The 16,316-nt window shown below is 44.4% G+C and overlaps 1 protein-coding gene across 3 annotated transcripts in view; it reads right to left on the minus strand.

Annotated features, from left to right (window-relative positions):
• Positions 1 to 16,316, minus strand: part of LOC121581256 (TBC1 domain family member 22B-like) — a 215,630-nt gene that overhangs the window by 160,878 nt on the left and 38,436 nt on the right. The gene's annotated exons all lie outside the window — the stretch shown is intronic.

A 16,316-nucleotide genomic window follows, 5' to 3' on the forward strand; every position in this document is an offset into this window, starting at 1 on the left:
CTAGCTAAGTGGTTAGCTTCTTCCAAAATCAAGCTTCACTTGGTAACAGCAGAGAAACCCCTCCTGGATCAAGAGCCTTGCTGTCTAATATTTGTTCTGTGTGTAACCGGTGTGAAATGGCTAGCTAGTTAGCGGTGAGCACTAGTAGCGTTTCAATCGGTGACGTCACTCGCTCTGAGACCTTGAAGTAGTTGTTTCCCTTGCTCTGCAAGGGCCGCGGCTTTTGTGGAGCGACGGGTAACGGTGCTTCGAGGGTGACTGTTGTCGATGTGTGCAGAGGGTCCCTGGTTCAAGCCCAGGTAGGGGCGAGGAGAGGGACGGAAGCAACACTGTTACATTGATGCTGTTGACCCGGATCACTGGTTGCTGCGGAAAAGGAGGAGGTCAAAAGGGGGGTGAGTGTAACCGGTGTGAAATGGCTAGCTAGTTAGCGGTGCGCACTAGTAGCGTTTCAAATCGGTGACATCACTCGCTCTGAGACCTTGAAGTAGTTGTTTCCCTTGCTCTGCAAGGACCGCGGCTTTTGTGGAGCGACGGGTAACGGTGCTTCGAGGGTGACTGTTGTCGATGTGTGCAGAGGGTCCCTGGTTCAAGCCCAGGTAGGGGCGAGGAGAGGGACGGAAGCAACACTGTTACATGTGCATGCCAAAAACTGTGAGTAGCATTTTTTAGTTGCTTGTATACTTGTACAGTTTAGGTCAGAGACTGTATAAAATGTTCGCAATGCACTCGTTAGCATTTAGTTCTCATTCTCTATGGGTTTTTACTAGGGCTGTCAAAAATAGCGCGTTAACGACGTTAATTAGTTGTTTGCTGTTAATTACGTCAATTTTTTTAACGCATTTCACGCATGCGCAGTGTGACAAATTATTCAGGTCAGGAAAGTGGTTGGGAGCTAGAGGCGAGATGGAGCAAGGTGAGCAAAGTGGGCCTATTGACGGATTCAAATATAAAAAGAATGATGATGGTACAGTTAACAAGTACAAGGTTATTTGCAAGATTTGTAAGAAGGAGTTTCAATTTCACCGGAGCTGTTCAAGCTTGAAGTACCATGTCAACGCCAAACATGCGTTTGCTGGGCCGTCAGATTCAGCAAGTGGTTTGCGCCAGACCACGCTGAATGTTTGCAGGCAATTAACAAAATCAACCTCAGATAATTTGACCAACACAATAGCAAAATGGATTGCAAAGGATTGTAGACCCATTAGCATTGTAGAAGACTCAGGTTTCCTTGATGTTTTGCAAGTGGCGTCTCAAGACTCATTCTATAAGCCACCGTCAAGAGCCACAGTTATGAAGAAAATCCACGAGCTCTATGAAAACGAAAAAGAAAAAAGGAAAGAGGTCTTGGCTCAAGTAAATCATATCTTTATTTATCTTTTGGTATGCATTTCAGAAAAAAAATGGTTAGGATTCAGGTGTAATTGCAAATAGTGATTAATCATGATTAATCCACTGAAAATTCTGATTAATTTGATAAAAATTTTTAATCATTTGACAGCCCTAGTTTTTACATGTACTTGTTAGCATTGCTAACCTTCGGATTACAGAGCCTCAGTGCGGTTTGAAAACAGCTCCCCTTGTGTACAGTGCCGGTAATACAAAATGTCCCGGTATGGCACAAGGTCTGCATGAAGGTATGACAATCTGGATACCACCCAAGCATAATAACTAGACTTTGAATCAAACATACTGATTTTTTTATTTTATTTATTTCACCTTTATTTAACCAGGTAAGTCAGTTGAGAACAAGTTCTCATTTACAACTGCGACCAGGCCAAGATAAAGGAAAGCAGTGCAATAAAAACAACAACAGAGTTACATATGGGGTAAAACAAAACATAAAGTCAAAAATACAACAGAATATATATATACAGTGTGTGCAAATGTAGCAAGTTATGGAGGTAAGGCAATAAATAGGCCATAGTGCAAAATAATTACAATTAGTATTAACACTGGAATGATAGATGTGCAAGAGATGATGTGCAAATAGAGATACTGGGGTGCAAATGAGCAAAATAAATAACAATATGGGGATGAGGTAGTTGGGTGGGCTAATTTCAGATGGGCTGTGTACAGGTGCAGTGATCGGTAAGGTGCTCTGACAACTGATGCTTAAAGTTAGTGAGGGAGATAAGATTATCCAGTTTCAGAGATTTTTGCAGTTCGTTCCAGCCATTGGCAGCAGAGAACTGGAAGGAATGGCGGCCAAAGGAGGTGTTGGCTTTGGGGATGACCAGTGAGATATACCTGCTGGAGCGCATACTACGGGTGGGTGTTGCTATGGTGACCAATGAGCTAAGATAAGGAGGGGATTTGCCTAGCAGTGATTTATAGATGGCCTGGAGCCAGTGGGTTTGGCGACGAATATGTAGTGAGGACCAGCCAAAAATAGCGTACAGGTCACAGTGGTGGATAGTATATGGGGCTTTGGTGACAAAACGGATGGCACTGTGATAGACTACATCCAATTTGGTGAGTAGAGTGTTGGAGGCTATTTTGTAAATGACATCGCCGAAGTCAAGGATCGGTAGGATAGTTTTACGAGGGCATGTTTGGCAGCATGAGTGAAGGAGGCTTTGTTGCGAAATAGGAAGCCGATTCTAGATTTAACTTTGGATTGGAGATGCTTAATGTGAGTCTGGAAGGAGAGTTTACGGTCTAACCAGACACCTAGGTATTTGTAGTTGTCCACATACTCTAGGTCAGACCCGTCGAGAGTAGTGATTCTAGTCGGGTGGGCGGGTGCCAGCAGCATTCGATTGAAGAGCATGCATTTAGTTTTACTTGTGTTTAAGAGCAGTTGGAGGCTACGGAAGGAGTGTTGTATGGCATTGAAGCTCGTTTGGAGGTTTGTTAACACAGTGTCCAATGAAGGGCCAGATGTATACAAAATGGTGTCGTCTGCGTAGAGGTGGATCTGAGAGTCACCAGCAGCAAAAGCGACATCATTGATATACACAGAGAAAAGAGTCGGCCAAAGAATTGCACCCTGTGGCACCCCCATAGAGACTGCCATAGGTCCAGACAACAGGACCTCCGATTTAACACATTGAAATCTGAGTAGTTGGTGAACCAGGCGAGGCAGTCATTTGAGAAACCAAGGCTATTTAGTCTGCCAATAAGAATGCTGTGGTTGACAGAGTCAAAAGCCTTGGCCAGGTCGATGAAGACGGCTGTACAGTACTGTCTATTATCGATTGCGGTTATAATATCGTTTAGGACCTTGAGCGTGGCTGAGGTGCACCCATGACCAGCTCGGAAACCGGATTGCATAGCGGAGAAGGTACGGTGTGATTCGAAATGGTCGGTGATCTGTTTGTTAATTTGGCTTTCAAAAACTTTCGAAGGGCAGGGCAGGATGGATATAGGTCTGTAACAGTTTGGATCTAGAGTGTCACCCCCTTTGAAGAGGGGGATGACCGCGGCAGCTTTCCAATCTTTGGGGATCTCAGACGTTATGAAAGAGGTTGAACAGGCTAGTAATAGTGGTTGCGACAATTTCGGCGGCTAATTTTATAAAGAAAGGGTCCAGATTGTCTAGCCCAGATGATTTGCAGGGGTCCAGATTTTGCAGCTCTTTCAGAACATCAGCTGTCTGAATTTGTGTGAAGGAGAAGCGGGGGGGGCATGGGCAAGTTACAGCGGAGGGTGCAGAGCTGGTGACCGGGGTAGTGGTAGCCAGGTGGAAAGCATGGCCAGCCGTAGCAAAATGCTTGTAGATTTATCGGTGGTGATAGTGTTTCCTAGCCTCAGTGCAGTGGGCAGCTGGGAGGAGGTGCTCTTATTCTCCATGGACTTTACAGTGTCCCAAAACCTTTTTGAGTTAGTGCTACAGGATGCAAATTTCTGTTTGAAAAAGCTAGCCTTTGCTTTCCTAACTGCTTGTGTATATTGATTCCTAACTTCCCTGAAAAGTAGCATATCGTGGGGGCTATTCGATGCTAATGCAGTACGCCACAGGATGTTTTTGTGCTGGTCAAGGGCAGTCAAGTCTGAGGAGAACCAAGGGCTATATCTGTTCTTAGTTCTGACTTTTTTGAATGGGGCATGCTTATTTAAGATTGAGAGGAAAGCACTTTTAAAGAACAACCAGGCATCCTCTACTGACGGAATGAGATCAATATCCATCCAGGATACCTGTGCCAGCTCAATTAGGAAGGCCTGCTCGCTAAAGTGTTTTAGGGAGCGTTTGACAGTGATGAGGGGTGGTCGTTTGACCGCGGACCCGTTACGTACGCAGGCAATAAGGCAGTGATCGCTGAGATCCTGGTTGAAGACAGCGGAGGTGTATTTAGAGGGTAAATTAGTCAGGATGATATCTATAAGGGTGCCCATGTTTACGGATTTAGGGTTGTACCTGGTAGGTTCCTTGATAATTTATGTGAGATTGAGGGCATCTAGTTTGTATTGTAGGATGGCCGGGGTGTTAAGCATATCCCAGTTTAGCTCACCAAGCAGTATCAACTCTGAGGATAGATGGGGGGCAATCAATTCACATATGATGTCCAGGGCACAGCTGAGGGCTGAGGTGGGTCTGTAGCAAGCGGCAACAGTGAGAGACTTTTCTGGAAAGGTGGATTTTTAGAAGTAGGAGCTCAAACTGTTTGGGCACAGACCTGGATAGTATGATAGAGCTCTGCAGGCTATCTCTACAGTAGATTACAACTCTACCCCCTTTGGCAGTTCTATCTAGATGGAAAATGATGTAGTTGGGGATGGACATTTCTGAATTTTTGGTGGCCTTCCTAAGCCAGGATTCAGACACTGCTAGAACATCAGGGTTGGCGGAGTGTGCTAACGCAGTGAATAACTCAAACTTAGGGAGGAGGCTTCGGATGTTAATATGCAAAAAAGCAATGCTTTTACGGTTACAGAAGTCAACAAATGATAGCTCCTGGGGAGTAGGAGTGATACTGGGGGCTGCAGGGCCTGGGTTAGCCTCTACATCACCAGAGGAACAGAGGAGGACTAGAATAAGGATATGGTTAAAGGCTTTAAGAAATGGTCTTCTAGTGCGTTGGGTACAGAGAGTAAAGGGGGCAGATTTCCGGGCGTTGTAGAATAGATTCAGGGCATTATGTACAGACAAGGATATGGAAGGATATGAGTACAGTGGAGGTAAACCTAAGCGTTGGGTAACAATGAAAGAGATAGCATCACTGGAGGCACCGATTGAGCCGGTCTCAGCGTGTATGGGGGGGTGGAACAAAGGCGCTATTTGAGGCAGTTTGAGAGGGACTTGGGGCTTTACAGTGAAATTGTATAATAAGAACTAACTGGAACAGCAATAGGCAAGGCATATTGACATGGGAGAGAGGCATAAAGCAATCACAGGTGTTATTCGAGAGAGCTAAGACAACAACTGGTAATGGCGATGAATGTTTGGGCTGAGGCTAAACAGATAAACAGGACAGGGTACCGTGTAAAGGAACAGTCCAGCAGGCATCAGCTGTGTAGCTGAGTGATCATAAGGTCCAGTGAACAGCAATGTGAGTCCAAGAGCAGTTCGAACTGGTGTTACAGCACAGGCTAGCAGGAAGCATGGCTGCTGTTTGCGTGTGCTAGCGGGCCGGGGCTAGCAGATGGATCTTCGTGGTCGTCGCAACGGGAAGGTAGATAGCCGGGAGATGGGCCTGACTCGAGGCTAGCTCAAGGCTGATTAGCCAACAACAACATCCATTTGGTTGCAGCTAGCTAGTTGCGATGATCCGGAGTTAAAGGTCCAATGATTCAGTGATTCCGGCAGAAATACCGATATGTTCTGGGTCGATAAAGCGCTGTGCAGACAGTGCAGACTGGCCGATAATAGTCCAGGCTAGAGCTGGCTGGTAGGTAGTGCAGGCCATGGACAATGGTGAAAAACTGCTAACGGTGGCTAATAGCAAGTTAGCTGGCTACTCCCGTCCGGTAGACAGAGGTAGATAGCCGGGATATGGGCCTTGCTCGAGGCTAGCTCAAGGCTAACTGGTGCCTGCTTCGGGGGCAGTGGTGATTAGCCAACAGCAACATCCATTCGGTTGCGGCTAGCTAGTTGCGATCCGGTGTTAATGTCCAGTGATTCAGTTATTCTGGCAGAAAATCCGATGTTCTGGGTGAAAACCGCTAACGGTGGCTAATAGCAAGTAGCTAGTTAGCTGGCAAGCTAGTTTCAACTGGAGATTCTAGATAAAAGGTAAGTCAATAATAGAATCCGTTCCACACTGAGTGAGGCGGGTTGCAGGAAAGTATATTTAGTAGAAGGATGAAAAGTGTGATAGGGAAATATGTACGAAAAACACAAAAAATACAAAAACAGGCTATTTACACGAACACACACAGAGTACACGACCACACTGCAACGCCATCTTGGATGATTAGAATCAATTCACTTGGAGAAAAAAAAAACAGCCCACGCTAGGGCATGCTAGCCTTGTGTGTAGTCAAGTATGACTTATCACAAGCCCAGCATACACACTAGTCCAGTCTAGGCTAGACACGCACCCACACAGTACACACACATCGTGGGAACTATGTTAGGGATACAGTAACTTCCAATCACTTTAAATCTGCTAAATGGACTGCGCTCCAGTGGGCCTCATGCTGGGCAAAGGTAGTGCACTACTCTATGTAGGGATGATGGGGCCATTTGTGATGCAGACTAAAGCACTTTCCTACTGACACACTTCCACTGCACAAGCAAATATTTCAGTATGCCAGTGGAACTTGAAAAGGGAACTGTTCAGGTTGTTGGCCATATGAAGAGAATAATATCAACCCACATTCAATAACAGATGGGCAGAGATGAATGCAAAGAGGGTCGAGGGCCTAAGTTGTATAACATTGAAAACAGACTCGCACACACAGGATACAAACACACAACACACCTCTCCTCCAGTGAGAATGTATCTAGCTACAGTATACACCATATGTCTGGTCCAGAAAAGGCAAGTCCTGGTGGTGTAGACTAGGCCTATCGTGATACAGTAATTGATTGCCTGGAAATCTACAGACCCAGAAAACCATTAATCTCTGGAGCAGTTGAGGCTTGTGCCCATTCTTCACTCCCACGGCCCAACAAATAGCTCTTATAACAAGACGTATGTGTGCCAGGCAGCCCCCTGAGCACTGGCTGCAAGGGTCATTACCATATGTCCATGTAATCACGCTGACTTGATAATGTGCTGTAAAGGGAGGGGATGAGTGTTGGTATTCTAGTGTTGGTGACAGAGGAAGGGCAAGTATTTGAAGAAACTCCTAAGTATTATCCGAGCGCTACTGCTGTGACATATGCAGTGGATAACTAGGTTGGGTGGGGTCAAATCCTTTTGAAAACTCCATTAAATCAGGATGTGAGTGGAAGTTTGATTCATGAATCGAGAGAAGAGAAATGGGTTACTTTATTGATGGAACATGTTGGACTTCACCAACCTTTAGAAAGTAAAAAGGAGTGAGTCCTTTGACAGTTTGAAACTCCTCCATCAACACAGTTTGAGTGCGTCACACACTGGTTATAGTATTTTGGAGGTGGGCTGGCAGCGTGGTTTGCTGGATACAGTAGAGAGCACATAAAACATTATATTTTTATAGGTGAAGGAGAAAAATCGATGTCAACCGTAATAAAACCTTGAACAGCGCGAGCAGTTATTTCCAAGTAGGTTCAGGAGGATTGCCTCTTCCTTTGGAGTCAGGACTGTCATAGTTGTGAGCAGATGTGCTCTACAGCCAGGCAGGCACACAAACCACAGTTAAGTAAATGAAAGTGTCATTCCTAAAATGAGGTGCCCTCCTGTCCAATTCAAAATTGACCCCTAATCCTACCTTGTAACACCACTAGTGAAGATGGGAGAGGATTGGAGAGGAGAATGGTCAAATCCAAGTAAATCATCAAACTGTTTTTTCGAACTATAAAGTGTGAACTTCCTCTGCTCATTTTTATTTTGTGAGTCTGTTTGTATACAGTTCTGAAAAGAATAGATAAGCCTGTGAGATGAGCTGGAGCACCTTGCTCTGTCTCCCCAGCTGTTGCCAGACTTTACATAATGAAGGGTAGAGAAAGTTTCCTCCACCAAGGTTAATGGAGGGTATACTGAGGGTCAACAAGGGAGAACACACACACACAGCAGAGGGAGGCACTGCACTTTATCAGGGTTTTTATAGGCCTGTAAATGTCTTCTACAGCATGCCAGTGATCCATACTGTTCCGGAATAGAACCGTTATTTTTAAAAGCATGGGAACCGGTTAACAACGTTATTTTACGTTCCAGGCATTTATACTTCTTCTAGTCCCACAACAAAGCACCTATGCAAAGCCTTCACTCTGTCACTCAGAAACGTATTCCAGTGTCTGCCCCTCCGAAGCATAAACTACTGTATTGACGTTACAAGCTTGATTCAGAAGATAGGGAGAGATTTTTTATTAGCTAAAGAAGAATGGATTATCTTTTTCAATGCTAGTTAAGGATACTATAGGCCTACTGTAGTTCACATTGGATTTAGTAATAACAAAAAGGTAAGATGTGTTTTTAATTCTGGTGTCGCTCTGCAAACACTAGCTTGTTAGCTAACTCAAAGGACATTCAAAGCCACTCCTCCTAGGTATAATACTGTGGACGTAATTCAGATAATGCATGCCATAACAAGATGCCCAGCGCTTCAAAGCCTCCTTCTCAACCCTCGCTGGCTCTCTCTCCATCCGCAAAATGTCTGTCGCATCTTGCGCCATAGGCTACACTTGTCTGTCCATCACGAATGTAAACAACTGGCTTGCCCGCTCTATCCGCACTGATTGGTGAAGTCATTTAATGAGCTAAATGTAAAGAAATGTTGATTTCACCGGTTAAAAAATGAATTATATAAACCGGTACTTTTTGGGGGTTCGAACCGGTTCAGAACTTTATTTTCCTGGTAGGAACAGTGGAACAAAACGAAAAAAGTGGTTCTGTTCAGAACGAAACGATTAGAAAATAATTTAGGTTCCAACCCCTGGTTCATGCATAATACTGCAGTCCACTCTGGGATTCGTTAGAACGCTCAGTCACTGTGCGATTCAAACTAACATCCATCCGCCACACTTACAGATTCAATCAAATATATTGGCACAGTTGCACTTTACTATGGAGTAGAATGTTCTGTTTTTCTTTTCAAAACTGGTTGAATAGCTATTTTTACTCATGTGGGTGCCTGCAACTTACCAGGTGAGATAAATTAGACAGCAAACGACAATCATTGCCTCCAACCAACTTAATATGAATATTCAATAATTTAGTCAAAGCCATTTTTTTTCTTCAAAGTGAAAAACCTAAATTCCAGTTTTCTTTTTAGGTCCTGTGCAGTTGTAAATCAAACAAATACACGTGCAAACACCACATTTTTTAAACTTAAAATAAATAGTGAATCATGCAAGGGTGCCAATATATTTGACTGCATCTGTACTTCAGAAAATTAGAAGAATCAATAGCCTTGCCCTTGTGAAAGTTTTGGAAGAGGAGAGAGTAAAAATATAAGCCGCTGACAGTCAGTCACAGCTGGCCAGCTTAGATACATCTAAAGACCCCTTTAACTTGCTGGTGATCCCTTTCTCTACTAATCGCTCTGTGAATCCATGGGCTGGCACCTGACACAAACACACACAATCTGTTCTCCCAGCGCTCTCCCTTCGGAAAAAGAAGCTTAAGGAATCAATTTGGGGAGTAAATGAAATCTTTATTTTATAGCGAGGAACTGACAAACAAACAAAAATGTCTACTTAGTAGAATGCTAGAGAGGGTTGCTGAAGTCTGAACAGTGTGTGTGGGTGTGTGTGTGTGTGTGTGTGTGCGTGTGTAGTAGGTTGTGTGAAGTCAGCAGGATGAAGATCATTGATTTTGCATTAAAACAGCAGCGCCTCAAACGGTGACGGCAGCCCCCTCTGCTCCCACAGAGGTCTGACGAGTCATCGGTCTTGTTTAAAGATGATTCCCTGCTGTTTTAATTCTTATGTCAAGATCACAGACACACAAACACAGGACTAGATGCAGAAAGACATGTCCATACACAGAAGAGGGATACCAAGAACACAAGAGCACAGACAGAAACACACATACCAACCCTCACCACACAGAGGGTTCAATAGCGTGGATCGATGTGGAGTGATTGAGTGGAGCTCCAGCTCTGGGTCTGAGTCTGAGGATAACAGACGAGCCAGCCATAGGCAGATGAAGGTCAGACAGGTAAACTACACATGGCGTGTGTGTGTGTGTGTGTGTGTGTGTGTGTGTGTGTGTGTGTGTGTGTGTCAGTGTTTCCGGTGCAGTCATTTAATTGTGACACTGCAATATCATTTTCGCCACACCCTACCTCAAAATCATTATTTGGAGTGAAGAAAAAAAATCATGGGATGACATTTTTAGTCGAGTGGCAACCAGGGAAAGTTTTGGGACATAAAATTCATAAATAGGATGCTAACTAGTTAAAGTTTGGGATATAGCTAATGATTAGCCCAATAGGGTAAAAGCAAATAGGCAACCCCACGCTTCAGCCTATTTATTTATAGCCACTATGCTGCATCAGTTGGGCTACAGGTGATAATGCTTATTGCTAACAGCATACCTGATAATAAGGACCATGCATAGGCTATACAGTGAGGGGGGAAAAGTATTTGATCCCCTGCTGATTTTGTACGTTTGCCCAATGACAAAGAATGACATGGAAAGGGCATCCAATGACATCGTCCCTTTGATGCGGTGAAGTTGTCCTGTTCCCTTAGCAGAAAAACACCCCCAAAGCATAATGTTTCCACCTGCATGTTTGACGGTGGGGATGGTGTTCTTGGGGTCATAGGCAGCATTCCTCCTCCTCCAAACACGGCGAGTTGAGTTGATGCCAAAGAGCTCAATTTTGGTCTCATCTGACCACAACACTTTCACCCAGTTCTCCTCTGAATCATTCAGATGTTCATTGGCAAACTTCAGACGGCCCTGTATATGTGCTTTCTTGAGCAGGGGGACTTGCGGGAGCTGCAGGATTTCAGTCCTTCACGGCGTAATGTGTTACCAATTGTTTTCTTGGTGACTATGGTCCCAGCTGCCTTGAGATCATTGACAAGATCCTCCCGTGTAGTTCTGGGCTGATTCCTCACCTTTCTCATGATCATTGCAACTCCACGAGGTGAGATCTTGCATGGAGCCCCAGGCCGAGGGAGATTGACAGTTCTTTTGTGGGTCATTAAATATGAAATCAATCGATTAAAAAATGGCTTTGGAAAAAGGCCCTTGATTTGATATAGAATGACCCATAGGTCTAGATGCTATAGCTAACATGCTGTGCTGACTATGGGCCCTACACTAGGCTATATATCACATCTGGCCTTGCAGCCACATCAATATAACAAATCAGTTAGCTGCTACTTTACCAGCACTTAACATTTAACAATTCCGCTCCAGTAAGAAAGTGTACACATTACCACGGGCGGCTCAGCCATTTTTAACACAGAGAATCCACTTAATTGACTTCCTCCAGGCACTGGAGCCCAAGTGGACGATTCTTCTTTAAAAGGTTCTTTATTATTCCAGAAACGCTCATTATTTTTCACAAAGCTGGAAGCTGAAGTGTCCTCTGTGTCTTATGGTACAGACAGAGACGAGTCTAAACATAACTCTAGCGTAGCTAAGCGTATAGAGACATCACCCAGGGAGAGTTAGAAGGATGAGAACATAAAAGGCTCATTCACTGTTTTCATACCTTATAATTCCCCCCGTCTCCTAACAATGATTGAGACGGTTATGTATCATCTGTGCAGCCAGGTGTTAAAATGCAACTGGGGGGGATAGGATGGATGGTGATGCAGCATTAAAATGTATTAACAATCTAGAAAAAAATGCCTGCTTGTCTCTTTCGGTGGAGGAACTACAGCTAGCCCTAACAAACCTCTGGAAAGGAACAAATTGAATATCCACGGCACGGTCGGGAGCAGAGAAGGTCACAGGGGACGCGTTGAGAGTGACGTTTTATTATGTGGCTCTGAGTTTATGGAATAGCGGTAGAGGGTGGAGAATAGATTCTCAGAGCCTCTCCGGTCTATCGCAGACCGCATCTTGACAGAGAGGATTTAAAGGTCAGAGGAGTGTTCCGACATCCCAGGATCCTTCAGGGGAGGATAGGGATAGAATGTGGCATCTCTTTCTGTCTCCACCCTTTCCATTTATTTTTTTTACCACACTCTTGCATCTCTCATATGTGTCTGTTGCAGTATAGGCCTATATTCAACATTCTGTGGGACAAGTCTGGTGGTCTAAGGGAACCTATCAAATGTCCCAGAAAACCAAGCCGTTGAGAGCCAGCAGCACAACCTGATAGGGTGATATAGAATTCAGGTATTGTTGACTAATCTGAATCTGATAGCCATAATGTATCGTTGCGCTACCATCATCAGCAAAAGACAAGGTGATTCCATTGAGAGGCAAAGCCCAGATAGAGTGCAATGTAGTTCCGTGTAGCTCAGTTGGTAGAGCATGGCGTTTGCAACACCAGGGTTGTGGGTTCGATTCCCACAGGGGGCCAGTATGAAAATGTATGCACTCACTAACTGTAAGTCGCTCTGGATAAGAGCGTCTGCTAAATGACTAAAATGTAAATGTACTGTAACCCATTACTTACCTAAAGTTTCTATTACACCCCATTTTCCTTTCCTGCTAAGCATTCAAAATGTATCGAGTACTTTTGGGTGTCAGGGAAAATGTATGGAAGTAAAAGTAAAAGTTGTCAAAAATAGAAATAGTAAAGTAAAGTACAGACACCCCAAAAAACTACTTAAGTAGTAGTTTAAAGTATTTTTACTTAAGTACTTTACACCACTGCATCTCAGCACCTCAGACAGAACTGGGGACCTCTGACACTCATTTGTGTTGACAACTAAATCTTTGCCGTACCCCTAGGCAATTTAATGAGCTCTTGTCTGTGGGACATTAACTATACACAGCAATTCATGTGAAAGTCACACCACTCAAAGTAATGCTCCACACACTGAAGTGATCACCAGACTGAAGTCACTCACTACTTGGGTCACTGTAAACTGCAACAATAGCTTAATGAGTAAACATTCTGTCTTGTGAATACGTTATTTGTGCCTGGCAATTCATTTCTAAATGGAGGTAAAGAGCGTTATTCATCTCCATGAATCACAGGGAGAGGGGGTGACAGAGAGAGGGAGACAGACAGACAGAGACAGAGACAGAGAGACAGAGAGACAGAGAGAGAGAGAGAGAGAGAGAGAGAGAGAGAGAGAGAGAGAGAGAGAGAGAGAGAGAGAGAGAGAGAGAGAGAGAGAGAGAGAGAGAGAGAGAGAGAGAGAGAGAGAGAGAGAGAGAGAGAGAGAGAGAGACAGCGCAAGCGGGAGAGAAAGAGTGGGAGAGAGTGAGCGCAGGAGAGAGAGAAGCTGGGAGAAAACTGACAAGATGGTTTTAGGGTGTCTTCAAACTTGGTCCCCTTCAGACAATTTTTGTTAACTAACTGTTTTGTCGCTTTCAGACTATTTTTCTTTACTAAAATGTTTTGTGCAATGTGAACACTCCAAAGGAACTCAAAAGAGCCCCCGAAGTGAACCGAACTGAGACCATCTCGAGAGGTGGTCTCAGTTCGGATCGCTTGAATTACGCGGTCCTGTCACCTTTTTTAGGGCAAGGTGAACACAAAGCTCCCCAGGTTCTCTTGTCATTATTCCAGACTCGACTACCGCAACACCGTTTCCCCTGCCATAACCCCTCACATTGGTGCCACAAAAGAGAGAAGATGATGTGCAGGTTCACGGAAGAAACGTGTGCTGTTTTTGAATATATTAGCGATTAGAGATTAGCGATTGTCAAGGATTCCAAAATATGTGTGGAGTTTTGTACTGACACAATGTTCAGATTATTTGTTTACAATATGTGATCTATAGGCTGAGAGCTTCATAAACTGTTTATTTGATTGTGGGGTTTGAATAGTGTGAGAAGACAACATATTTGGTGAGAATCACAACAACCGCAGGGCTCTCAAGAGGGTGGTGCGGTCTGCACAACGCATCACCGGGGGCAAACTACCTGCCCTCCAGGACACATACAGCACCCAAGGATCATATCACCTCTACCTTACCTGTCACCCTAGACCCACTCCAATTTGCATACCGCCCCAATAGATCCACAGACGATGCAATCGCCATCACACTACACTGCCCTATCCCATCTGGACAAGAGGAATACCTATGTAAGAATGCTGTTCATTAACTATAGCTCCGCATTCAACACCATAGTACCCTCCAAGCTCATCATTAAGCTTGAGGCCCTGGGTCTGAACCCCGCCCTGTGCAACTGGGTTCTGGACTTCCTGACGGGCCGCCCCAGGTGGTGAAGGTAGGAAACAACATCTCCACTTCGCTGATCCTCAACACTGGGGCCCCACAAGGGTGCGTGCTCAGCCCCCTCCTGTACTCCCTGTTCACCCATGACTGCATGGCCAAGCACGCCTCCAACTCAATCATCAAGTTTGCAGACGACACAACAGTCGTAGGCTTGATTACCAACAATGACGAGACCGCCAGGGAGGAGGTGAGGGCTCTGGGAGTGTGGTGCCAGGAAAATAACCTCTCACTCAACATTAACAAAACAAAGGAGATGATCGTGGACTTCAGGAAACAGCAGAGGGTGCACCCCCCTATCCTCATCGACGGGACCGCAGTGGAGAAGGTGGAAAGCTTCAAGTTCCTTGGCGTACATATCACCGACAAACTGAAATGGTCCACCCACGCAGACAGTGTGGTGAAGAAGGCGCAACAGAGCCTCTTCAACCTCAGGAGGCTGAAGAAATTCGGCTTAGCACCTAAAACCCTCACAAACTTTTACAGATGCACAATTGAGAGCATCCTGTCGGGCTGTATCACTGCCTGGTACGGCAACTGCACAGCCCACAACCGCAGGGCTCTCCAGAGGGTGGTGCGGTCTGCCGAACGCATTACCGGGGGCAAACTACCCGCCCTCCATGACACATACAGCACCCGGTGTCACAGGAAGGCCAAAAAGATAATCAAGGACATCAACCACCCGAGCCACTGCCTGTTCACTCCGCTATCATCCAGAAGGCGAGGTCAGTACAGGTGCATCAAAGCTGGGACTGATAGAATGAAAAACAGCTTCTATCTCAAGGCCATCAGACTGTTAAATAGCCATCACTAGCACATTAGAGGCTGCTGCTACCTATTGAAATCACTGGCCACTTTAAGAAATGGAACACTAGTCACTTTAATAATGTTTACATATCTTGCACTACTCATCTCATATGTATATACTGCATTCTATTCTATAATATACTACTGTATCTTAGTCCATGCCGCTCTGTCATTGCTTGTCCATATATGTATATATTCTTAAATCCCATTCCTTACTAGTTTTGTGTGTATATGTTGTGAAATTGTTAGATATTACTTGTTAGATATTACTGCACTGTCGGAGCTAGAAGCACAAGCATTTCGCTACACCCGCTATAACATCTGCTAACACGTGTATGTGACAAATACAATTTTGATTTGATTTGTGTATGTGACCAATACATTTGATTTGATATGGCACAAAATCAATGCTAGCTCTTAAAGGGGCAGTAGCCTACATTGGGTGTTACATTTTCAATTACAGCATTATTTCATTAAGCAATAATACATGAGGCCACAACAGCCATGATAAAAATGTCGTAACACATGGACTCGAGTGTAGAATTGCTTTTATACAACAGGTTACTAGCATTAAAAAGCAAGATTATTTCCCAAACCATAAATTGTTCAACAAAACGTAATGCTACATTCACTAACACTAGCTGTCAAGTGCAATTGATTGTCATGTAAAGCTAAACTACCCAAGTGCTGGTTGATAGTTCCAGAACTTTGCAGGTTGCTATGGCAAACAAAAATGGTTGATATGGAGGCTCTTCCCCCCTTGCTAGCTAGCCAACTACACAGCTAACACAATCACTTTAGACTGAAGCTGGAAAGACAGCAAAGTAGCTGCATTTTGTTTCACCTGTTTTTTTATTGACATTTCTTTGTACACATCCATAAAAACTATGCCGATTCATGATTTCGACTGGCTGAGAAAAAGGTGTCTGTCTGGCTCGTCCAGACTCCCGACACCTTCATTATTATAGGCCAGTGGAGATTGAATTTCAATGTTGCAAATGTCTGAGAATGTCTAGATGCTTTTTACAGTGGAGATCAAGTTTATAAGTAGCATGGCTGGGCAGTTGAGAAAGTGGATCTGTAAAAGTAGTAGTAGTGCGTTGCTAGGTAACGACGTAAACAATGGCACTTTTTATGAATGTGTCCATGTGTATGTTGT

This window comes from Coregonus clupeaformis, chromosome 14 (genome assembly GCF_020615455.1).
Source record: "Coregonus clupeaformis isolate EN_2021a chromosome 14, ASM2061545v1, whole genome shotgun sequence".
Lineage (NCBI taxonomy): Eukaryota > Metazoa > Chordata > Actinopteri > Salmoniformes > Salmonidae > Coregonus > Coregonus clupeaformis.